The sequence below is a fragment of the Cupressus sempervirens genome, chromosome 10 (assembly GCF_028749045.1).
Source record: "Cupressus sempervirens isolate cs-2001-9-10 chromosome 10, ASM2874904v1, whole genome shotgun sequence".
Classification (NCBI taxonomy): domain Eukaryota; kingdom Viridiplantae; phylum Streptophyta; class Pinopsida; order Cupressales; family Cupressaceae; genus Cupressus; species Cupressus sempervirens.
Window position 1 is genome coordinate 316,940,681 of NC_143127.1, and position 25,643 is coordinate 316,966,323.

Below are 25,643 nucleotides of genomic sequence, written 5' to 3' on the forward strand. Positions count from 1 at the left end.
TAAAATAGTGTGAGTACAATGAATCACAATGATGAAAAGGATCCTGAAATGCAAGAGTCGCACTTTATCTCAGTGTGTTTGCATAAAGATTCTTAGAAATGATATCAACAATGATTAGAAAAAGCATACGACTAGTACAATAGAAAGTACAAGCCAAACTGAAGCAATTGAAGCAACAAAATTGATCCCTGAACTTGAAACAACTAGAATATCCACTAGAATGCAAAAAACCATAAGACTGAATAAAAAGTTCCTAGAAAAAATCTAGAACAACAACTAGCATCACCAAAAATAGCATAGAAAAAACTTTCCAACGATATAAAGAAGTCCAAAATTGGAGATCGGATGCTCAAGATATGCCTCTCAGAGTGCAAAATAGAACATCCAACTTTGACTACCAAAATAGGCAACCAAACTACACCAAAACTCAAAAACATCTACATAAATGTCTCTATCTCAAAACCAACTTTCTAATGCATTTTTTAGATTGAAAAAATACATCCGTATGCTCAAGTTACGGAAAAAAAACCTCTAGGGCCTCTGGAATTCAATAAATTTTTTTTTTAATAAAAAATAAAATTAAATAAAAAAACAAATAAAAAAATGCTGGCCACCGCAAGCTATGGTGGAGTGGCAATTTGGTGTCCGCTACAATGGAGCCCCATGGTGTCACTATAGAACCATAGGTAGAGCCACTAATGGTGACCGCTAAGCAGGCTGCCGGTGGTGACCACTGCGGTAGCCGCAGTGGAGCCACTAGCGGTTTCCTAACTGCGGCAGCTCAAAATGCCATTTTTTTTTTTTTTGGTGATTTTTGATATTTTTGTACCTCAAAGTGCATGCCAAAGGTCGTATGGCCCTGTTGGAAAATTCTTTTTGCCTCGCAAATCAACATTGTCCAAATCGAACAAATTTTATATCAAAACAAGGGTTTTGATGCCTTTTGAATCCATCCGTGAGGTCTATTTTGCCTGAAACTGCTCTAAAAATTAGTGACCCCCCTATTTTCTTAGAAAAACATGTAAAAACACCAGATCTAATCCACCAAATCCTTGTTCTCCTTTTTTCTTGAAACATCAAACAAGCTATAGTAGATCTAGCTCTGATACCATGTAGGATTTGAGAAAAAATACATAACAAATCCATGAAGCTTAAGAAAACCTACATCTAGAAAACCTATCATGGAGAAGAAAAAGACAAGAAGATGCAAGGGTTTGATCTAAAAAGCTTAGACAAAGAAAAATATTATTCAACAGATTCAATGAAATATAAAGAGATCAATCCTTATAATGGAGATCAAAACTCAAAAAAGGGTAACCTAAAGCCTAAAAACACTAGGGTTGCACATTATAATTAATAAACTATTAATTATATGCACTTACAACATAGCTTAAGAAAACTAGAGTAATAGGCAACTTATTTAATTAAATCAAAGTGATTTAAATAATAAGTGCAAACAAATAATTTCTCTAACACCAATATCTATTCAACTTCTTCAATCTACTTCTTAGGATAATCTTGTGATGCAACAACTTCATCATCTAACTCATGATACTTATACAAATCAACAATATTGAATATAGGAGATATATCCATGTCATCAAGTAACTCAACTTCATAAGAATTACCACTATTAAACTTCTTCAAGATCTTACAAGGTCCAAATTTCTTCATCTTCATCTTATTGTATGTTCCAACAAGAAATCTTCCTTTCTTTAAATGAACCATTACCTCATCACCAACTTCAAAATAATGATGTCTTCTAGACTTATTAGCATTCTTCTTATACTTCTGATTAGTTTGTTCCAACATCAACTTCACTTCCTTATGCAAAGATATCATAAAATCAATAAATTCTTCTCCTATAGCTCTTCTCTTTTCTTCACTAGCAACATCTCTCAAATCTGATACTCCTCTAGGCTTCATTCCATTAACAATATCAAAAGGTGTCTTCCATGCACTCCTATTCACAAAATTATTATATTCAAATTTAGCTTGTGCCAATACCATCTCCCAATTACTTGGCTTATTCCCAACTAAATATCTCAACAAATCACCAAAGCTTCTATTCACAACCTCTATTTTTCCATCCATCTACGGATGGAATGTAGAACTAAAATCTAATTTAGTACCCATCTTCTTCCACAAAGTCTTCCAAAAATAACCAACAAACTTACTATCTCTATCAAAAATAATACTTCTTGGTAATCCATGCAATCTCACAATCTCTTTAAGAAAAATTTCAACAACATACTCTACATCTTATGTCTTCTTACATGGTATGAAATGAGCCATCTTAAAATTCTATCTACTACAACAAATATGGAATCATACCCCTTCACTATCTTAGGTAATCCAAGAACAAAATCCATACTAATGTCACTCCAAGGTTTCTCAAGAACAGTAATAGGTGTATACAAACTAATATTTTGACTTACTCTTTTTATAATTTGACAAACTACACAACTCTTAAAAATTTTCTAAAAATTCTTATACATTTGTGGCTAATAATACTTCTCTTTCAACAAACTCAATGTCTTATGAATTCTAAAATATCCAGCCAATCCACCACTATGCTTTTCCTTAATCAGATTCAACCTCATAGAACTTCTAGGAATACAAAACTGAATGCCTTTGAAAAAAATACCTTCTTGAATGAAATACTCATCATGCTTATGTATTCTATTAGATTTATTGCTTTGCACTCTCTCCACAACTCAGAAAAATTAGGATTAGCATCATACAAATATTTCATTTAATCAAAACCAAGAACTTCAACCTTCATTTCAGTCAAAAAAGATCATCTTCTACTCAATGCATCAACAACTCTATTAGTAACTTCACTCTTCTACTTAATGAAAAATGTAAAATTCTACAAGTATTGAACCCACTTCATATGTCCCTGATTCAATTTATGTTGACTTCCCAAGTATTGTAAAGTTTTATGATCAATATACAATACAAACTCTTTAGAAATCAAATAATGTCTCCACTTCTTCAAAGCTTGAACAATAGCATAAAATTGTTGATCATACATAGAATACTTCCTTTTGCATCATTCAACTTTTCACTAAAGAAAGAAATGGGTTTATCTTCTTGACTTAATATAGCTCCTATTGCATTACCACTTGCATCACATTCAACTTGAAATAGTTTGTTGAAATCAGACTAATCCAATATATGTAATTCAACAACCTTTTGTTTCAAAGTCTCAAAACTCTTATCAGCTCCATGTGTTCACTTAAATTCCTTTTTATCTCCCCTCATTTTCCTAGTCATAGCATTACAAACAATATTGAAATTCTTTATAAACTTTCTATAAAAACTAGCCAAACCATGAAATGATCTTACATCACCCACATTCTCAAGTGTAGGCCATTCCAAAATTACTTTAACCTTCTCAGAATCCATTTTCAAACCATAATCTAAAATCAAAAATCCCAAATACACAATCTCCTCTTGAATAAAAAGATACTTTTTAAGATTAATTAGCAATTTTTCCTATTTCAACCTCTGCAATACTTGTCTAATATGATCAAGATGTTCTTCCTTACTCTTACTGAATAAAAAAATATCATCCAAGTAGACAATCACAAACTCACCCAAAAATCTTTTTAGAACTTCATTCATCAGCTTCATGAAAGTACTAGGTGCATTAGTCAAATCGAAAGGCAAAACCAACCATTCATAAAAACCATTTTTTGTCTTGAAAGTAGTCTTTCATTCATCACCTTCTCTAATTCTAATTTGATGATAGCCACTCTTTGAATCAATCTTGATAAAATACTTTTTCCTAGACTCAAAAAATCCATTATGTCATCCATCCTCGGCATAGGAAACATATATTTCACTATTATCTTGTTAATAGCTCTGGAATCAGTACACATTCTTCCTTGTCCATTCTTTTTAGGTGTTAATGCAATAGGTACAACACATGGACTCAAGCTTGCTCTGATCAAAACTTTCTACAACAACTCATGAACTTGTATATTAAGTTCTTCATTCTTTGTAGGTGTCAATTTATATGGTGCTTTGTTCAAAAAACTAGCTCCAAGAACTAGATCCATACAATGACTTATACTTCTCATTGGTGATAAACCATCAACAATATCCTCACTAGCAATATCCTTATACTCATTCAGCAATTCAGCAATTTTTGTTGTCATACCAACTTTTGATACTTGGTCATTACTACCAACTCAATCCTATAGGAACTATAGAAAAACAAATTTGATTCTTCTTTACTTCCTTTTCAAATTGCTTTCCATTAACCATACAAAATTTTATTGTAGTACAAATGACCTCATCTGGACTTTCAATCAAAGGCATCAATGTTTGTTTCTTCCCATTTACCCAAAGAGTATATTGATTCAATCTTCCATCATGTAGAACATATCTATCATATTGCCAAGGTCTAGCCAACAAAATATGACAACAATCTAGGGGCATAGTATTACACAAAACTTCATCAAAGTAATGTCCAATTTTGAACTTCACAAGGCATTGCTCACTTACCAATATCTTATACTCATCTTTGATCCATGGAACATGATAAGGTTTAGGATGCTTCAGCCTCTACAATTGCAGATTTGTAACTAGCTCTTCTAATGCCAAATACTTTCACTATGAATGATCACTTTGTAGCATTTTCCAGCCATCTTACATCTTGTCTTGAAAAGACTTCTGCTTAAAATAGGTTCCTCATCACTTCCCTTATTACATAAGGTTCTTCTTACCATCATATTTTTTGTAGCCTTAGGTCCACTTGGTGAACTCTCAATGTCTTCTTGAATCACAAAATTTCTATTATTCTGCCTACTTTCAAAAGATCTACATTCAAAAGATCTATGTTCCTCTTTACCATATCTAAAACAATTACCATGAAATCCACCTCTAGAATAAGAATTACCTCTTCCTTAGTAAGAATTAGTACCTCCTAGGTAAGAATTACTACTTTTTCATTCAGTCTTTTCTTTTTCATCATTCTTCCATTCATATTTACCTTTATCCTGCACAAAACTTTCAGATCTACCACCTTCACCATAAGATTTACCTCTGCCTCTCTGGAATCTACAATTTCTACCTCTTTGTCTTTTTTCATGCTTCCTTGCTAAGATCTCCTCAACATTCAAGGCATATCGATATGCTTCTTCAACACTTTCCAACATCATTAGACTTATTTCATCTTGGATTCTATATCTTAATCAATTTATGTACCTTGCAATTTTCTCAACATTATCATCCACATGTCTAGATCTAATGTCCAGTCTCTAGGATTCCTTAGTATACTCTTTCATAGTCATGTCCTTTTGTTTCAAATTTTGCATCTTTCTCAACAAGATAACTTGGTAATTAGTAGGAAGGAATTTTTTCTTTACCTTGTTTACTATCTTTGGCCAAGTTCTGGTCTTCTCCTTTCCTCTCCTTTGTTTATCAGTTTGCAAGTGCTCCCACTATAGTGATGCATGACCTTTCAACCTAGTGACTACAATCTTCACCTTTCTATTATTAGGAGTGTTTTCATACTCAAAGAACTTCTCCATATTTGAGAACTAATCTAACACAATTTTCCATCATAAAGAACAACTTCTATGGCAGGCTTTGAATTTTCCCAAGACAACATTCTCAACAACCTTGCTTCATCTTGGTCTTCTTCATGTTCTAGACTAGGGTTTGTTGCTACTGTTTCATCGTCACTTACATCATCTAGATGTGCTCCTGTCCTCTAGGATGTCTCCAAAACATCTAATATTGCAATATATACATTTCATCTATCTTGAACCATCTTTAAAAATTAGATTCCTACAAGATTGTAAGCCTCTAAAGTTATAAGTCAAATCTACAAATCTACCATCCTGCAACCAAATCCAAATCAGGGTTCTACACTATCCATTCTCCACAAGGATGAACCTCAAGCTATGATACCACCTAATGCAAGGAAGGATAGGGAAAACTAGGGCCAATGGCACACCTAGCTCTCCAAACCACCCTGCAAGAGTTAACACAATAGAAGAAAACATAAAGAATAGACACCAAAGGAGGAAGAAGTAAAACACTTTCATTGATTCTTCAAATATTCAACATACATGCCCAACTGTAAGGCCTTCTAGGTTCAACCAAATGCAAATACATTGACATTCAAAGATCCAATAGAAAATTTGCACTTTCCATTTTTGCTCTACAATCCTCTTCTAAAAATTACCTCTCCCAAAACTTTAATCCTAAATGCTATATATATACTTGTCAAAATGGTTTATAGATCATTATAGAACATCACATAATAGGAAGGCTGACCTAACAATGCTCTAGACACATCCCAAGAAAAGATCTTAACATAATTATCATGATTGAAATAAATCATGCAAGTCAGCTCACTAAATCATGTCTAAATGTTGACACTCAACATAAATAGGAAAACTTGGCACATGAAGGGTCACTGGACATACACTAGGTAACTTGGAACATGAAGAGTCACTTGGCATACACTGGGCAACTCAACACATGAAGGAACACATGGTCAACACTAGATTGCTATAGAAACTTGACACCAACTAATTGCTACAGTAACTTGACAGTAAATAAGTGCTATAGTAACTCGACACCAACTAAGTACTACAGTAACTCAACACTAACTAGAGCTACAATAACTTGGCATCCAAGATGTAGAGTGAACAAAATGAGTAGGATAATAAGGCAACCCAAGATGCTCCTGAATCAATAGCACTTAAAATTATATTGATTTTGGATTTCAACTCATCATCTTGGAAATTTCTTTATAGGAAGGAATGTAAAAGGCTTCAAATGGGAGGAAACTTGTCAAAATTCAATTGGGAGACAAATACAAATGTATTTTATCTTTTATTATAGTACAAAATATTTTTTGTACTTGATCAAATTTATGGATGCAGTTGTAAAACTGATAGGTGGCACTCTTAGCAGGTGTCATTAACAAACTTTATTTGTCTTGAAGCTCCCACCATTATCTTTTCCTTTTATATGCTCCTTTTGCCTCTAACTACATCTTAACTCCATCTTTATGCCATACTAGTCATAATCACTAAATGGTAAAGCATTGATATCTTCTATGACCTCCTAGATGAGAATATCTATATCTATATCAAGCCAAGTGGTATCTCTAACTGCATCTAATTCTTCAAGTAACTTGTTCCACTTGGCATCAATTATAGCCTTAATTTTTTCAATTATTTTAGACATCTTTGTTTCTATCTTGTAAAGCATGTCAATTAAATCATATACCACTACTACACTTGCCCCATCATTGTTGACCATTCTACCATGTCTATAACTCTTCCATCACTCTCCAATATTGTAGGCACAAAATTGGGTGTTCCTTTGGAAATTGTCTTCATTTTATTTTGCATCAGTTGTAATTTTCCACCAAAGAAACTATTCATATATTTCACCTTATTTATCATTTTTTTGGTGTTTATGATTGTTATTTTAGATAGATCCTTCTTTTGTGCTAGCACAAGTACCAAAATATAAAAAATTGCAGTATATGGACCCCATGTAGTGAAAAGTCAAGACATTAGGGAACAACCTCTAAACATCTATACTATGCTCTTTGCAATGTAACGTAGTCGCTGTGCACATTTTGTGAGACCAATTTCAAGGCATTTATTTTACAAATCAACAAGTTCTTAATAGTTTTGATTTGAATTTCTTCCCCTAATTCCAAGTCCTCTTCATCAACTTCCATTGCTTGGCTTGATGCTTCCCCTATTTCAAGTACTATTAGCCATTGGTGAATAATAGCCAACCATTGATGAATAGTAGCTCAAAAGAATTTATGAAGTATGTGTGGTACTTCCCTAATCAGTCACCACAAACTAACAATTTGTAAAAATTTTCCTAAGGGAAAAATTCACCCAGAAACTAAGAACTCACAAATGTAGACAAAAAGAGAGAGTATGATTTGAATGATGATATATTCAATATGTCATGATTAGAGTACATTAGGAGTACCTATATATAAAGGCCTTTGAGATACATGTCTAGAATGCCTCGTAATCAGCATCATGATAAGTCATACAACCAGGCACATGTCCACTAGATATGGGTTATCCTCCATTAAACACGAAAGTAAGTGTAGTTATGAGAGGATAAGCCTACAAGGGTGTGACATGCAAATCAATGTTGTAGACACTATGTGCTAAAATAGAGTTGCATTCTCCTATTTTGTCTACATGACAACTTAAAAAGGTGTGCAAACTCCTAAGTGGCTCATGTGCAGGCGAGCGTGGGCCGAGGAGGCACGCACGTGCGAGTGCGAGCCATGACGACACGAAGGTGCACGCATGCGCCATAGTGGCCTAGAGACGTGCGTGAGTCGTGGCAGCATGAAGACGCCTGTGCACAACAGAGGTGTGAACACATGCACATGTGAGTCATGGAGATGTGAATGCATGAGCTGTGGTGGCACAAATGCGTAGGTCGCGGTGGTGCGAATGTGTGCAGTGCAAATGTGTGATTTTTTTTTTTAAATATTATTATTATTATTATTATTATTGAATTTTTTATTTTTTCAATGTTTTGATTTTTTGTATTTTTTTGAATATTGACTCTAAAATCTTAAGGTATAAAAAAACTCTTCTTCTCACGACTCCCGAACTATGAGTCTAGGAGTCGAAAAAAGTACGGGGTCTACATTCCTAGCTAGGAATGGGGCGTGTGTTGTGGAGACCACAACAGCTTTGAACTTGTTTCTATTTTTAGAATCTATATGAGAAAATGCTTCACAACCGAAGGTTTTGAGAAAAGAATAACTCACCTTCTTACCAGACCATGGTTCCTCTAGAATACCACAACCCAAAGGAGTAGAGGGACATCTATTAATCAAATGTATAGTAGTAGTAATGAACTCTTCCCACATGTTTAAGGGCAACTCAACATGCAACCTCATGCTCCTTGCATGCTCCATTATAGTCCTATTATTGTGTTCAGCCACTCCATTTTTTTTGTAGAGTCCTTGGAATAGTTTTTTGTCTACAAATGCCATTAGTGGAGAAATCATTTTCAAATTCATGGCCTCAATACTCATCACCATTATCAGATCTTAGACATTTTAATTTCTTACCAGACTCCTTTTCAACCAAGCATTTCCATTTCTTAAAAGTTTGAAATGCATCAGATTTCTATGTAAGGAAATAAACCCATACTTTTCTAGTTGCATCATCAATAAATGTTACATAATAATGAGAGCCACTGAGGGAAGTACCTAAGCTAGTTCCCATAAATATGTATGCACAAGCTCTAATTTCTCCCTTTTATTTTCCTTCCCAATCTTCACAAAACTCACTCTCTTTTGTTTTCTATACACACAAATTTTACATAAATCCATATTAGAACATTTCATACCTCATAAAACATTCTTTAAATGAAGTAGTTTCATACCTTTATCACTCATGTGCCCAAGTCTGTTGTGCCACAATGTTGTATCGAAATCTACAATAGCTATTTGTTCTCATTTCACAATTGCAATATTTGTTCCTGAACATTCATTTTTCTCTAAAAAAATTCAAATAGAAGGAACAAAATGATTTGTACAAATATATAAAGTGTCTACTTTCTCACCTTTTCTATTACAAGGGAACCTTTTGAAACCTTCCAATTTTTATCATTAAAAGTAATGACATAACCCTCATCACCGAATTAACCTGCTGAAATTAAATTCTTACTCAACCTTGGAACATGTCTTACCTCATGTAGTATGCCCTATTTTACTACAATACTAGCAACCTCTTAGTCTTCTAGATTGAGACCTCTTCCCCTTTAACTTTTCTCTTGATCTCCCATGATTTCTAGAATTATTTCCTCTTTTAGTTGTTCTACCTCTGCTTTGTGCATTCAAAGCACTTCCAGATGTAGATCCGCCTGAGGTTTTTCTATGATTTTCTTCACTCAAAATAACACTAATCACATAATCATATTTTAAGGTATTAGATTAAGAAACAAAATTACTCATAGCCATTATCAAGCCATTCCAGTTTTCATGCCAAGAAGACAAAATCAAGAGAGCCCTAAATTCTTCATCAAAATTAATACCCATAGAAGATAACTAACTAGTAATAGTACTAAAATCATTTAAATGATCCACAATAGATTGAACTTCTTTCATTTTCATATTAAGTAAACTATTCATGAGAAATACCTTGTTTGAAGCAAAGGGCTTTTCATACAATTTCTTTAGGGTTTCCATCAACTCTTCTGTCATCTTCACTTTTGTAATATTAAATGCCACTAATGGTGCCAAGCATAATCAAATTCTTCCAAGTGTCTTTCTATCTAAAATATCACAGACATCATTTGTCATAGATCCTGAATTCTTGGTTTTTCCTTCCAATTGCTTCCATAAATCCTTCTAATAAAGATAGTCTTCCATTTGCATCTTTCATAACTAAAAGTTCTGGCCATTAAAATTTTCAACTCTTAGTTTACCCTAATCTACCATTTCTTCCACTCAACCATGAGAATTTCTTGTAGAGGATAACTTAAAAGACAACCTCACTCTGATACCAGTTATTAGGATTTAACCATGGATAGAAATAACAATTACATGCAAATATAAACCATAATAGAAAATAATAGATTGCATAGAAGAGAGCACAAGACACCAAGATTTAATGTGATTCACCTAATCCCTCGGCTACATTCACCAAACAAGAAGTCCAATATTATTATGATCTAGTGATTACAAACTGATTACAATCTATAATCCCTTACAGCTCAATACTGCTACAAGAACCATTTCTCACATCACACCTTATGAGACAATCCCTAACCCTAAGCCCTTTTATACAAGTATTTTTTTCTATTTTAGGGTTAAAAGTAGTTCTTGTAGAAGGAGGTTTAAAGGTGTTCAAAGATAAAGATGATGATGTGTACAAAAAGCAGGTACCAAAGTTGAACAAAGAGAATTTTCTTACATGGAAAATGTTTATGAGGATACATATAGCTAGTATTGGTAATGTTGCATTGGAGTTTCTAGAGAATGCACATGTGAATATTATAGTTGTCCCTCGTACTGCTCACCAAGTGAAAGAAAAGAAAGAAAACAACTAGGCAATGTTGGAGATTGCTTCAGCCTTAATCTATACTAAGTTTGATGGCATAAAAGGGTGCAAGAATGAAAAATAAATATGGGATAAAATGAAGACCATATATGGAGGAGATAAAAATTTCTTGAGAGCCAAATTAGAGTCTTATAGGTAAGTTTGATGAAATGAGAATGATAGAAGGTGAGACCATAGTTTGGTACTATGCAAGAATAAAAGAGGTTGTCAATGCTATTTGAAGTGCTATAGAAAGATTAAGGATGAAAAAATAATAAGCAAGGTATTGAGAATTCTACTTCTTATATATTCTATTAGGGTTTCTGTAATACAAGAACTAAGATGTTGATGAAACACTTGCCTAGATGGAAAATGTTGATGAGGCTATGTATAGCTAGTATTGGTGATGTTGCATTGGAGTTTTTAGACAATGCATATGTGAATATTACAACTGTTTAGGCTTTGACTACTCAACAACTGAAAGAAAAGAAAGAACACAACCAAACAATGTTGGGGATTTCTTCAGCCCTAAGCTATGTTGAGTTTGATGGCATAAAAGGGTGTAAGAATAAAAAAGAAATGTGTGATAAATTGAAGACCATCTATGGAGGAGATGAAAATGTCATGAGAGCCAAATTAGAAAGCCTGAGAGGTATGTTTGATTAAATGAGAATGATATAATGTGAGAACATAGTTTAGTACTCTACAAGAATCAAAGAGGTTGCTATAGCTATTTGAGGTGCTAAAGGAAAGATTGAGGATACAACAATAATAAGGTATTGAGAAATCTACTTCATATTTATGTTATTAGGGTTTCTAAAATACAAGAACTAAGATGTACACCAGGTAATGACCTAACCCTAGAAGGTCTAATTGGTAGGCTTACTTTTTTTGAGATGTCTAATTTTGATAATTACACTACTACTATTGTTGAATCTTCTTTTAAACCACAACTTATTCTTAGCAAGAAAGGAAAAGGAAAACAAATGAAAAGTGGTAGTGATACTTTTGATGATCAACATGATGAGCAAAAAGCATTGATAGCTAGAAGATTTAGAAGAGGAAAAGGAAAGTATAAAGGTCAACTTCTCTTAATCTATTTTTCATGCAACAAGGTTGGTCATATTTCTCCTATATGATTGATAGAGAAGACAAGGATGAAAGCAAGGAGAGAAAGTAAAAAGGAAGAAGATATGATCAAGAATTCAAGAAGAATGAGGACTACAAAGAAAATGATAACCAATTATGTTATATTTCTAAAGAAGATGCTAATATTGAATCTAAAAGTAATGATGAAGAGGTAGTCTATGTTGCTATGAAACAATATTTTGATGAAGATGATAAAACTTATTTAATCTCTTATCTGAATAAAATTTATAGAAGGATAATTGATAGTGGTTGTTCAAATCATATGACTGGTGATAGAAGTAAAATTGAGGACATTGGACCAAGGGTAGTTGTATTAAATTTGGTAATGATGTTTCATGTCTTATGAAAGGTAAAGGATCAATTCAACTAATTGATAAGATCAAATGTGGCAATGATTATTGGGTTGAAGGACTTAACTATAATCTATTAAGTGTTTTGCAATTAAACAAATTAGGGTACATAGTTGAATTCCATCACCAAAAGACTAGAATATTTGATGCTAATGGTAAATTGATTATCTAGACTTATTTGATGAGACATGTCTATTTTCACAACACAAAGATATTTAGTTATGGCACAAGAGGTTATTTCATGTAAATTTTGACGATTTGGCTAGTATTGGTAAAATGAAAAGAGTAAGAGGTTTTCAAAAATTGAAGAAACATGGTATGTGTAAACAATATCAATTGGAAAAAGTGACAGAGTCTAGTTTCAAGAGAAAACATATTCATTTGATGATATTTTGGAATTGGTTCATACTAACTTATGTGGACATATTGGTGTTCAAAGCTATTATCAAGACAAATATTTCATTCTAATTGTTAATGAATCTTCTAGAATGATAATTGTGATGTTTCTTACCAAAAGAAAATGATTCTTTTAAATTATGTAAGTGGTGTTTGGCTAGAGTTGAAAAAGAGACATGGAACATTTTAAATTACTTGAGATCTAATAGAGGAAGTGAATTAATTTCCAATGAGTTCAACATATTCTACAATGATAGACAAATAAAAAAATAGATGTCAGCACTTAGGACCCCTTGTCAAAATGGAATAGTTAAAGGAAGGAATAGATCAATAATAGATTATGCTAGAATATTGATGATGGAGAAAAATGTGTTACAAAAATACTAGAGAGAAGCTCTAAGTACATATGTTTATACTCTGAATAGAGTACAAGTCAAGAAAGGTAAAAATGCTACACGTTTTGAATTATGGTATGGATATGCACCTAGTGCAAAGTATTTCAAAATCTTTGGAAGAAAATGTTGCATTCTTAAAGATAATAGAAATGAAAAATTGATGCTAAAGCTAATGAAGGTATATTCCTACCATATCCCACTAAGAGAAAAGCTTATAAGTGTTTGAAATCTACCAATAATTTTTTTTTTAGAAAGTGCAAATGTGAAACTTGATGAATATATAGAGAAAAATAAAGTTGAATGCAAGAAAGAACTTGAAGATTACAACTCATTCATATATGTGGATGATAGTGCTCCTAGTACTCCACCTAAATAACAAAAAATATATGCAAATTACCAGTAGACTAGGAATGCTAAGTTGCAATAGCCAGTTGCCAAGAAACACAATATAAGTGTTCAGAAATAGGAAAATGATACTAAGTCACAGAGAAAGGAAGACAAACATGAGGAATGAAATGCTGAGCATGAAAAATATGAACCAAATTTTGATCAAGAGAGAGTAAATGATCTTGAAATCATTTTTCAATATGAAATTGTTGAAGAACAAAGAAGATAAGAACCTGTGTTAGTAAAATATGTGAGAAGACACCTTGCACCTAAAAAAATTATCAGAGATAAAGAATGTGGTGTTGTAAAAAGAAAATGATTCAGAAGTGATACATGCTTACTTTGTGAGTTTGAGCCCAAATTTGTGAAAGATGCTTTATAGAATAAAGATTGGATATAAGAAATGAATGAGGAAATTCAATAGATTGAAAAGAAGAAAACATGAACACTAGTATCCATATCTAAAGACAAAAAAATTATTGGAACCAAGTGGGTATGCAGGAACAAGCTAGATGAAATATGTGAAGTCACAAGGAATTGTTGAAAATATTTGGTTAATTGTAAATTTTCATTGAAGTTACACAAAATGTTGTATCTTTACCAATTAGTGTATGTCAAGCTCACTCAGGAAATGAAGGTAGTTTCCTATGTCTGGTGAGCATTCTAGTGTTTTCCAAGTTTAGAAGATAGTGTCTATCAAGTTCACTTGAGCATCGAAGAGAAGTTCACATAGGTTGAATGTTAATAGAGCTCTCTCAAGTAACAAAGGAAACTTGGATGGAACCAATGTTAAGTGAGTTCACTCAGTTACCAAAGGAAGTTTGTGAAGATGTAGTATTAATGAAGTTTACTTGGTTAATATAGGAAAATAATTTATGAGTTATTGTCTACCAAGCAAGATCAGTTAATGAAGGATTTTATTATTTTGGCATATTGAGTTTAACGGATTTGTTTGTTAGTTCTAGCCACCTAAGGAGATGAATACTAATTATTCTAAGATGTATTCAAGCCAAATTAACAATTTTTATGATATAAGTATAAGGTCAAGTTGAGGATTGATTGTGTGAGTACATGGAAGAATAGAAGATGATTAGAGAAAGTGAATTATAAAGATAAGAAGAATATCCTTGAGGTGCTACAAAGATACATTCAAATAGGAAGGATCAAGTATTTGAGCTAGAATTGAGATCTAAAATCAGCAATATAGTTACAACAAAAATCAAGTCTTCTCATTATTACTCTCTAACCATTGTAGCAGTCATCTAAATCTTTTAACAAAGTTGGCTTAATAGGTATATGTAAATCCTCTAACAAGGTGGCATTTCTAGATTGAAGTCACTAAAGACCTCTAATAAGGCCACTCCTAATAGGGTGATTAAATCCTTTAATAGGGTCACACCTAATAGTGTGTTTTATAACCTTTAATAGGTTTGGATCCTAATAGTACTCACTTCAAAAGAGTGAAAATTAGTAAATAGTTGCAATTGATGGTTTTTCCCAAATTTGGTTTCCACGTTAAATCTTGGTGTCACTTGTGTTCATCCTATTTCTTTCATGTATGCAACTAAGTTAATTAAAGTTAATCATATATAATATCCCAAGATTTGCATGCTAAGAATTTTCTTAGTTATAGTTTTTATTTCAATGGTTCTAGAGTTACATCATATTATAAGTATTAACTGAGTGCCTGTGTGTTTACTCAACTATAATAATTTTGGTAGAGTTTATGTTCCAGTGTTGACATCTAACACATTTGAGATTTATTTAATGGTAAATAATTCACCCCTCCCCTCTCAGTTACTCCTCTTATATTTCCAAAAATTGGTATCAGATCTCTTGGTGCTTGCAGAAAAGGTTTCAAGGACCTAAGCTAAAAGATCAAGATGTCTTACAAAAGAAAGATTCCCAAGCTGAACAAAGATAACTTTGAGGCATGGAAGGAACTAATGAAGTTTCACTAGGAAACCATTAATGATCCAAATTTGAAATATTTGGAAAATTCTTACAAGGCTGATATTAGAACATTGACTATGGAGGAGATTGCTAAAAAGAAAAATCATAAAATTATGATGATTGACATTGCATTAGCTTTTAACTATGCTAAATTTGATGAGCTCAAAGGATGTGCTACTCCTTTGTAAGGCCCACGCTAATACCCTATTATGGATCTTAATGAAATAAAAATGATTAGGAATTAATTAGGTTATGATTGACATTTTTGTTAATAATAATGATTAATGAGATTCTATTAGAAGACTAAAGAATATTTTTGTTAATATAAGTATAATACCTGTTCAATAACATTAGGTTGATAAGATAAGACTGCATGGAAATGAGACTATATATGTTCAAGCTAAGAACCTGGTCATGAGATTCAAGGTATGATCTACAAGGCAATTAGGAAAGATAAATTAACATCCACTCTAGTGAGAACATCAATGAATGTAGGTTATAATGACAACAAGACATATGGTTACTTTTAAAAATTAGTTTTAAATTATTATGACATAATTATGGAAACATTCTAACACTTTGATGAAATTAACCCTAGAAACTCACACGCAAAACCCTTGTCATGTGATAAATGGATATTGCAAGGAATGTCACTATGTTTAAATTGATTGGAAGGATACTCATTAACAAGTCTACATATTGGTGATTTTCACTTAGGAATTTATGCTAAGATCCATTTTATATGTTTTCATGATTTAGTAAAAAGGACCTTAGAGTTTCATTGTTATGTTGGAAAGAGTTGTTATAATATTTAGAATGATAATTGGTTATGCTAAGAAAGATAACTATTGATACACATATTTGATATTTCAATGTTTTGAATATTTTATGGAAATGATTAGATGAAGTTAATTGTATATGTTAATGCAAATTACATGATATTGGATTATTCTGCACTTATCTGTATGCATTACTATATTATTTCATTTGGGCTACTGATGTTTAAGTTGAGTGTGCAGGAAAATTGAACCATGGAAATTATTCAAGGAAACAAGGTTCAAACCTATGTGAACACGGTAAAAGCTAAGGTGAATCTTTGGAAGACTCAAAACCTCGTTGTAATGTTTTTATTTTGTAATGTGATTGTGCATGGGTGTTATAATTTTAAAGATCATGGTTAATTAGTCACATGTCATTGTGATGTTTAAGTATTTAATCTATGTGTATCATTTGACACTTCTGTTGTTTCTGTGAAAATGACATATCATGTAGGATTTTGGGCATCAAGTCACTTAACCTAAATTTAATCCCCATCATGAAATTAAGTTAACACACCTTGGAGAGTGTTAGGATGAGTCACCTTCATGATGGAATTCAAATTATAATTTGATAGGAACTTTAGAGAGCCTAAAAGTGATTTCCTAGTGTTAATTTTGTGAAAATAAGTCACCCACATGGTAATAGTATGGGTTGGGGGTCTAAATATAATCATAAGATGGTCTAGGGGACCTAGGAGACCCTCTAAAATAGTCATTTTCAAGCCAATTCGAAAATCCGAGTATCACATGACTTCTTTCCTCATCCCACCACTTGGTTAAGTGCCTATTGGTAGAAAGGTACAAGGGTGTAAGAGGGGTAGGTGGGGATGGAAGTGGAGGTCCTTTTAGGGAGCTTGTACCAAACTTAGTGGTTGTTCACCCACTCTCTAATTGTAGAGATAGATAGGGTTTTGGAAGAAGAGACTTGGGAGCCAAGGAAGGAACGATCTTCATCACCATTTCATAACCATAACTTGGAAGGAAGTTAGTGCTTCATGCCATGATATATTTCATTTCATGGAAAATGATGATGGAAATTGTAAGAGTGTTTCTAGTAGGATCTAAGTGTTTGTATGTGGTGCATGTTGTAAATGTTTTTGTATGTGAGTGAACATGTTGAATCTATTCGCATTTGGTTTTGTTTTCTTGGATTGTGGTTGTGGATTGAATGTTGTGATGGGTGTGAAGGCTTCACTCACCCTTGGGAGGGAAGAGAAGCCTTGGGGTGAAGGGGTTAGTTGGGTTCAACATTGAAGTTGAGAAATCCTCCTTTGGAGAAGGGACAATTTTCATGGAGTATCGGCTCCATTGAAGCCATATGCCTTTCTATTGTTCTATGGGAGGTATAAGTGAGGATATGTGAAGAGAAGTAAGTGTTGATAGCCTTGCTGATGCATGTGTTATTATTAGCTCTATTGTGGCATGTTTCTTGGAAGGATTATTGAAATACTGCAATTGCAAGTTTTGATGTTTTACAAGGATATGCAATTCTCCTCCTTGAAGAGCCCACCTTCACCCAATGTTTATGATTCCATTTGTGAATCATTGTGCAAGCCTTGGTTGGGGATTGTAAATGTGTTGTTAAATTGTGGCAATAATATTGTTTCTTGTTATTGTGATGTTGTTTGAATGTAACCTAGTTGAGTCTTGTTTTCCCCTGGCATGGGGGTGGCCTAGGTTGGGAGGTGAGCCTCCATGGTTCTTGTTATTTGTTGTGTCATGTTGCAAGTTTGTGCTCAAGGAAGTTATTAAAAGAATGCTTAGGATGACCATCTTGTAGATGTTGCTTGAATGAGAAACTTGTCAATGTTTATCTTACATTAATTGGAAGATCTTTCCCACCTTATTCATGTTGTAGCAATGTATGATAGCGTAGTACCAAGAAAGGGATATGTCATTATGTAAGGCATTGGGAAGGAGAGATCTTTCTACATGTTAGTTAGCATTGTATTTGTAAGGGAAAAGTTATCCATTGCTGTTCTTTCTTTGTAATGTTTTGTAAATGAGGGTCTTCATTTAAGTATATATATTATTGTGAATATGGTTTTGCGGTAGAAATGAAGGACTTGGGATAAAATCATATATATTTGTATTGAAGTTTCATTAGTAGGCAACAAGATGGAATGCAATGTAAATAATTTATGTATCATGATATTCTTAGGTGGGATGTATCAAAATCTCTCTCTCTCTCTATCTCTCTCTCTCTTTAAGGAAAATCTATTTCTTTGAAACTCAAGAAATGAACCATGCATTGTTGGTATCATATTCTTTGGCAATTAAGAAACAATTCATAAGATTGTATTTAAAATAGGTTGCTCATAGTTATGCATTAGAGAAATGATAAATGTCAATCAAGTTTTATCATTGAAAGAATGTAAAATTCAATTAGTTCATGTGTGACCCTCTTCTAGATACATTTCATGGGTTAAATTTATGCCTCAAGTGATTTTGAATGGATTGTTTATTAGACATTTACATTGTAATAATGAAGAAGAAAAATAATAATAATGATACAACCATTACCAAACCAATATCCTCAACCTTATAGTTAGAAAGAAATGAATAGATGAGTCTCCATAAGAAAACATGCATGTACATGCATATTTAGCTTCTAGATTTTGTATGGGAATGCAAAAATTAGTCCTAGGTCTATTATAGATGAATTAAATATTCAAGGAATATCCTTAGAATCCCATGCAAGGAATTAATAGATTAAGTAGACCAAGGAGACAAGACATAAATCTAAATTCACTTCAAGTGCTTAATTAATAATAATATATAAAAAATATACATATATCACATGGCTCTAGGTGCCATCTTCATCAAGGAGGAGGAAAGTTTAGTGTATAAAATTTTAAAAAGAATAGTAAGCCCCACATTTCACCTACCCTCTTTAATGCCTTGGGTGCATGTGAGCAAGGCTACAATGCTTACCTTGGGACAAACCCACTTCCTTAGGCAACCAAATTTTATGGGGTATGAGAAAGGAATGTTGCCACATGATTAGAGGCCCCCATTCTCACCAACCTGGGTGCCAACTTCCCATGCTCTCCAAAGGAAATGTGCATGGAATTTTATAACCATTCTAACCTATGCCAACAGACTTAATAATTTTTTCCCCATTTTCTTTTAAACACATACAACCTAATCTGTTGAGGTGACCCTTGTGTACAGGCGCCTAAAAAGGTGTCAGCCAAGTAAATTCACATGGGTAGTAGGGATGGACTAATTTCACATCATTTGGAGCAAGGGAGAAGGAGGCACATAGGCCTAGGGCCTTGAAAATTCACTTAGGAGAAGGGGAGAAGCAAGTAAATTTGGGTGTGTCTTCCAAGTCATGATATAAAAGATAAGACCTTGCTGCCACATTTCTTTTATTTGGAAAAAGTGCAGCATGTAATTTATGAACATCCATGGGGAGAGGGGGTTAAGTAAATACATGGCCCATGCCTTATGCATTCAAATTTAAAAGGAGGAAGGCTATGAATTAGTAATAAGAAAGGTTAGGGCATGTCTAGTTTAGGTTAGCCTGAATTAATATTGTCTTAGTTAAGGGTAAGTTTAGTGGGGCAGTTAAGGGGGAGTTTAAACATGTGATAACTTATTGATAAAGGTAAAGTGAGTCTGTGGATAGCATATTTAAGTTATTATAGTGATGATGCAGAGTGCTAGTAAATTAGATATGAATTAAGAATTGTTGAGTAAAGCAAGGGTAATAGTGAGTAAGAATGTTTATGTTAGAAGTTATGTTTAGCTAGTATTTTTCTATGTAGTGGTTAGGAGAATGTGTGAAAAATTGAAGATTAGTATAGTAATGTTATAAATCAACATATTAGTGAAAAGGTATGTATTGAAGGTGAGATGGAATGTGTTATAAAAAGGTAGTGTAGAATTATATGTTAGATAATTACATTAATTATTAAATAGTAATAACAATATAGTAATTTTAATTTAAGAATAAATGATAATAATGTTGACAATTTAAAGTAATAGATATATATTTAAGCTTGGTGGGAATAGGTGTTTCAAAAGTAATAATAATAAGAACAACTTAACAATAATATTAATAAAATTTTTATTAATAATTATTATGGGTTATGTGGGAGATTGTATGAACATGCATATCATACAATGGAAATAAAGTAGTTGTGAAAAAATATCAGAGCTATCAAAGAGTAGCACCTATGGAGAATTGACGTATAGATATTTTTTGGATGATTGAAAGCCTAGTCAAAGTCATCAAATTGGTTAGAGATAGTTAGGAATAATCTTAATGCTGAAATGATTAAACCAGAAAAAATAGATAGTATTAAGTTCTTCAAGGGAAATATATTTTTGCAACTAAAAGAAGAAGAATACATAGGGTAGATGTGCATGTAGGTTGTGATAGGGTAACATGTGTTCGAAAAACATTCAAGAAAATCATAAAAGATCTTTGTTACATTATTTACTAGAACCCTTGTCTCAAAATTGGATCTTTACATGTATTGTGAAGTGTCTTAATAGATATTTTTTGGATGATTGAAAGCCTAGTCAAAGTCATCAAATTGGTTAGAGATAGTTAGGAATAATGTTAATGCTGAAATGATTAAACCAGAAAAAATAGATAGTATTAAGTTCTTGAAGGGAAATATATTTTTACAACTAAAAGAAGAAGAATACATAGGGTAGATGTGCATGTAGGTTGTGATAGGGTAACATGTGTTCGAAAAACATTCAAGAAAATCATAAAAGATATTTGTTACATTATTTACTAGAACCCTTGTCTCAAAATTGGATCATTACATGTATTGTGAAGTGTCTTAATCGAGAGTCTTGAGGGTGAATGGCTCATTACCATAACACCATAACAGAGCTTTGCACTCAGTAGCTAGCAGCCAAGTGACCACCCTTAGGGAACTTGGAATCCAGATTCTGAGTAAAAGAAAACTCCGTCCATCATCATACTTCATCACCTCCAAGTTTAAGTATAGGTTATATGTCTTAACTTCGGTTTTCTCTCTTGAACTCTTTTAAAAAAAAAAAAAATAGAGTTTTTTTTTGCCTTGTAGAACTGTGGGCATGACATCCTCATGACATGTGGCCCAAATTAAAGGATATTTATGGAGGTGATGATAATGTGAAAAGAGCTAAAGTAGAAATATTGAGAGGTTCGTTTGATTAGATGAAGATGAGAGAGAATGAAAACATTGTAAAATATGTTGAGAGAATTAAAGCTAGTGTTAGTGAAATCAAAGCCTCTGGAGGGAAAATTGATGATGTGAAAGTGGTAACAAAGGTACTCAAAACCCTTCTTCCTATATTTTTAATTATAGTATCTATTATTTAAGAGATACAATGTGATCCAAATAACAAGATAACTTTGGATGTTCTAGTTGGAAGATTGACACTATTTGAGCTAGATAACTATGATAATTATATTCCTAGTTCTAGGAATCTTAAGTCTGCATTCAAAGCCGAGTTATCACTCAAGAAGAAAATTAAAATTTCTAAAATAAATAAATAAAAAATTGAAGAGGAAGATAGTTGTGATAGTGATCTTGAAGCTATTGAAGCATTACTTGCAAGAAGGTATCCCGAAGGAAAAGTAAAGCACAAAGTTAAAATTCCTTTAATCTCCTTTTCTTGTGAAGAAGTTGGTCACATTACTGCAAGGTGTCCAAACAAAGAAGACAAAGACATGAAAAGAAGCTCATACAAAGAAAAATGTAAGAAGTCTCATTTTATGGCTAAAGATTCAAATAGTAGTGATGATGAGGAAATCATCTATATTTTTGTAAAAGATGAATCTAATGATGAAGAAGATAAAATGTCACTTATCTCTCATGTTCAAAAAAATGATACATGGATTATTGATAGTGGTTGTTCACATAATATGACTAGTGATAAAAAAAAGTTTTCACATTTGGAACATTATGAAGGAGGAAGTGTAAGATTTAGAAACAATGAATCATGTTGCATAAACAGAAATGGTTGTATCTCACTAACTAATGAACTTAGATTTGATAATTCTTATTGGGTTGAAGGACTAAAGGATAATCTACTAAGTGTGGTACAGTTGAATAACATTGGATTCAAGGTAGAATTCATGAATGAGAAGCCAATCTTCTAAATGGAAAAGGAAATCTAGTTGGGTCTGGTAATCAAGCAAAAGGTAATTTATTCTACCTAGATCTTAGTAAAAGTTCATGTTTCATTGCTCAAGTAGGAGAAAGCTAGTTATGGTATAAAAGGTTGTGTCATTTGAACTTTGATAATTTGATCAAGATAAGAAAAGACAAAAGAGTGATAGGTATTCCTAGCTTGAGGAAACCTAATATGGGCCTATGCAAAAATTGTCTAATTGGTAAGATGGGCAAGACAAGTTTCAAAAGCATGAACCATCCTTCTAAAGAAGTCTTAGAGTTTTTCCACACTAAATTATGTGGACCTATTGGAATTGAGAACTATAGTGGAAATAAGTACTTTATTCTTTTTGTTGATGATTATTCTATAATGATGACTGTAATATATCTAAAAGATAAGTTTGAAGCTTTTCAAAAGTTTAAGTGGTATTTGGCTAGAGTGGAAAAGGAAATAGGAAAGAAGTTGAAGTGTTTGAGATCATATAGAGGTAGTGAATTCATTTCCAATGAATTTAATGAATTTTCCTTGAAAGAGGAATCAACAGACAACTATTAGCCCTTGGTACACCACAACAGAATTGTATAGCTTAAAGAAGAAATAGATCCATCTTGGATTGTGCAAGAACTTTGATGATAGAAAATAATGTTGTAGTCAAATACTAGAAGGAAGTAATTAGTACTGCAGTGCATACCTTGAATAGAGTACATCTGAAGAAAGACTCAAATCAAACTCCTTATGAACTATGGCATGGCTACTTGTAAACCTAATGTAAGTTACTTGAAAGTATTTGGTAGAAAATGTTAATTATGAAAGAGACTAGGAAAGGTAAATTTGATGCCAAAGGTGATGAAGGCATATTCCTAGGATACTCTAGCATAAGTAAACCATAAAAATGTTTAACTTTGTCTACTCATAAGATCATAGAAAGTTCACAAGTGAGGATTGATGAGTTTGTAGGAAAAGCGTGAAGAAGAGAGCAGCTAGATAACCTAAGGATTACATAAAGTTTATTTAATTTGAACCTAATACATTGCCAAACCCAATTGGAAGTCAACATACTTCACCTCCTAAGTCCCCAAAATCTCTGTAAGGACTTGAGTTACAACTAGTGAAACTCAAGTCATAGTTTTAAGAAATCAAGTCATAGTTAGAAGCTACCAAGTTACAACCAAAGCAAATTGATTCTAAAGGACACGAGTAAAAAATAGTAGAACCCAAGCTTGATATAGAAGATCATGGCGAGGCTAGTGGAACAAGTTCTAAATCCAATTTACCTATGTTGGCAAGATATGTCAAAAGGCACCATGCACCTAATCAAATCATTGGAGACAAGTCATATGATACAATGACAAGAAACAAATTGAAAGGTACATGTTTTCTTACTGAATTTGAACCTAGATCAGTTAAAGATGCTTTGGATAATGAAAGGTGGAGTGAAGCAATGAATGAAGAGATAGAGTAGATAGAAAGGAATAAGAATTGGACTATTGTTCCTAGACCCAAGGATAAAAATGTAATTGGTACAAAGTGGGTTTTTAGAAATAAGATTAATGAAGATGGAGAAATTTATTGAAATAAAGCAAGGTTAGTATGCAAAGGTTATTCTCAAGAAGAAGGTATTGATTATGGGGAAAAAATTTCCCTTGTTGCAAGATTAGAAGGTGTTAGGACTTTACATTCTTATGGTGCATACAAAGGATTTAAAGTTTATCAAATGGATGTGAAATTCTACATTCCTGAATGGAATTCTTGAAGAGGAAGTTTGCATAAAACATCATGAAGGTTTTGTAGATCTTATAATAAAGTATATGGTTTGTAAACTACACAAAGCATTGTATGGTCTCAAGAAATCTCCTAGAGCTTGGTATGAAAGAATTCATAACTATTTAATGAAGATTAGTTTTCAAAGAACAAAATATAACAACCTATATATCAAAGAATGGGCGGACAAGAAGATTGTGTTGGTAGAAATCTTTGTGGATGAAACATTGTTTTCTAGAAATGATGATTTATGCAAACCTTTTTTAGAGGAAATGAGTAGGGAATTTGAGATGTCCATGTTTTGAGAGATAAAAATCTTTGTTAGATTGCAAGTTCAATAGGAAAAAGATGGTATCTACATTACTCAATTTAAATATAGCAAGGAGATACTAATGAAATTTGGAATGAAGGATTCAAGACTAGTTGGAACACCTATGTCTACTGGACATAAGATTTCCAAGAATGATGATTCCAAAGAAGTAGATCATACCACATATAGATCAATGATTGGAAAAATCCAATATGTAGTGCATCCAAGAATTAATATTGCATTAGCAGATGGTATGGTGGCAAGATTCTCAACAAATCCTAAAGAAAATCATGAGGTATCTAAAGGGTACTGAAGACTATGGATTATGGTACAAGAAACAAGGTACTTTAGATTTGAAAGCCTATAATGATGTTGATTGGGTAGGAAGTGTTGATGACAAGAAGAGTAGCAACATGTGGAGCATTCTTTCTTTGTAAAAGACTAGTGCCTTGGACAAGTAAGAAGTAGAATTTCATTTCTTAATCTACAACAGAAATAGAGTATGTTATTGTAGCAGTTAATTGTTCCAAGGTTGTTTGGTTCAAGAAACTATTGGTAGGAATGAAGGTAGAGATCACAAATCTAGTGGCTATCTTCTATCATAACACCAGTGCAATTAATATATCAAAGAATCCCGTGATGCATACCAGGACCAAGTACATTGCAATAAAATATCATTTTTCGAGAGAATTGGTGCAAGATAAAGAGGTAAGATTGGCATATGTGAATACCAAAGAAAAAATTGTAGACATATTCACTACACCATTACCTAAGTGTGCATTTTTGTATCTAAGAGGTAAGTTTGGTGTGATTTCCCTATCTGAAGCTCACTAAATAAAGTTTAGTGATGCATCAACTAGTGCATGTTGAAGATCAATCAAGTTGATGCAGTAATAAAAGAGAAAAATGCATATGAATCTATACAT

At 32.8% G+C, this 25,643-nt stretch overlaps 1 pseudogene; it reads left to right on the plus strand.

The window, feature by feature from the left end:
- Positions 1–698: 698 nt before the first annotated feature.
- The window catches only part of LOC149533891 (cytochrome P450 750A1-like), a 45,160-nt pseudogene continuing 20,215 nt past the window's right edge, over positions 699–25,643 (plus strand).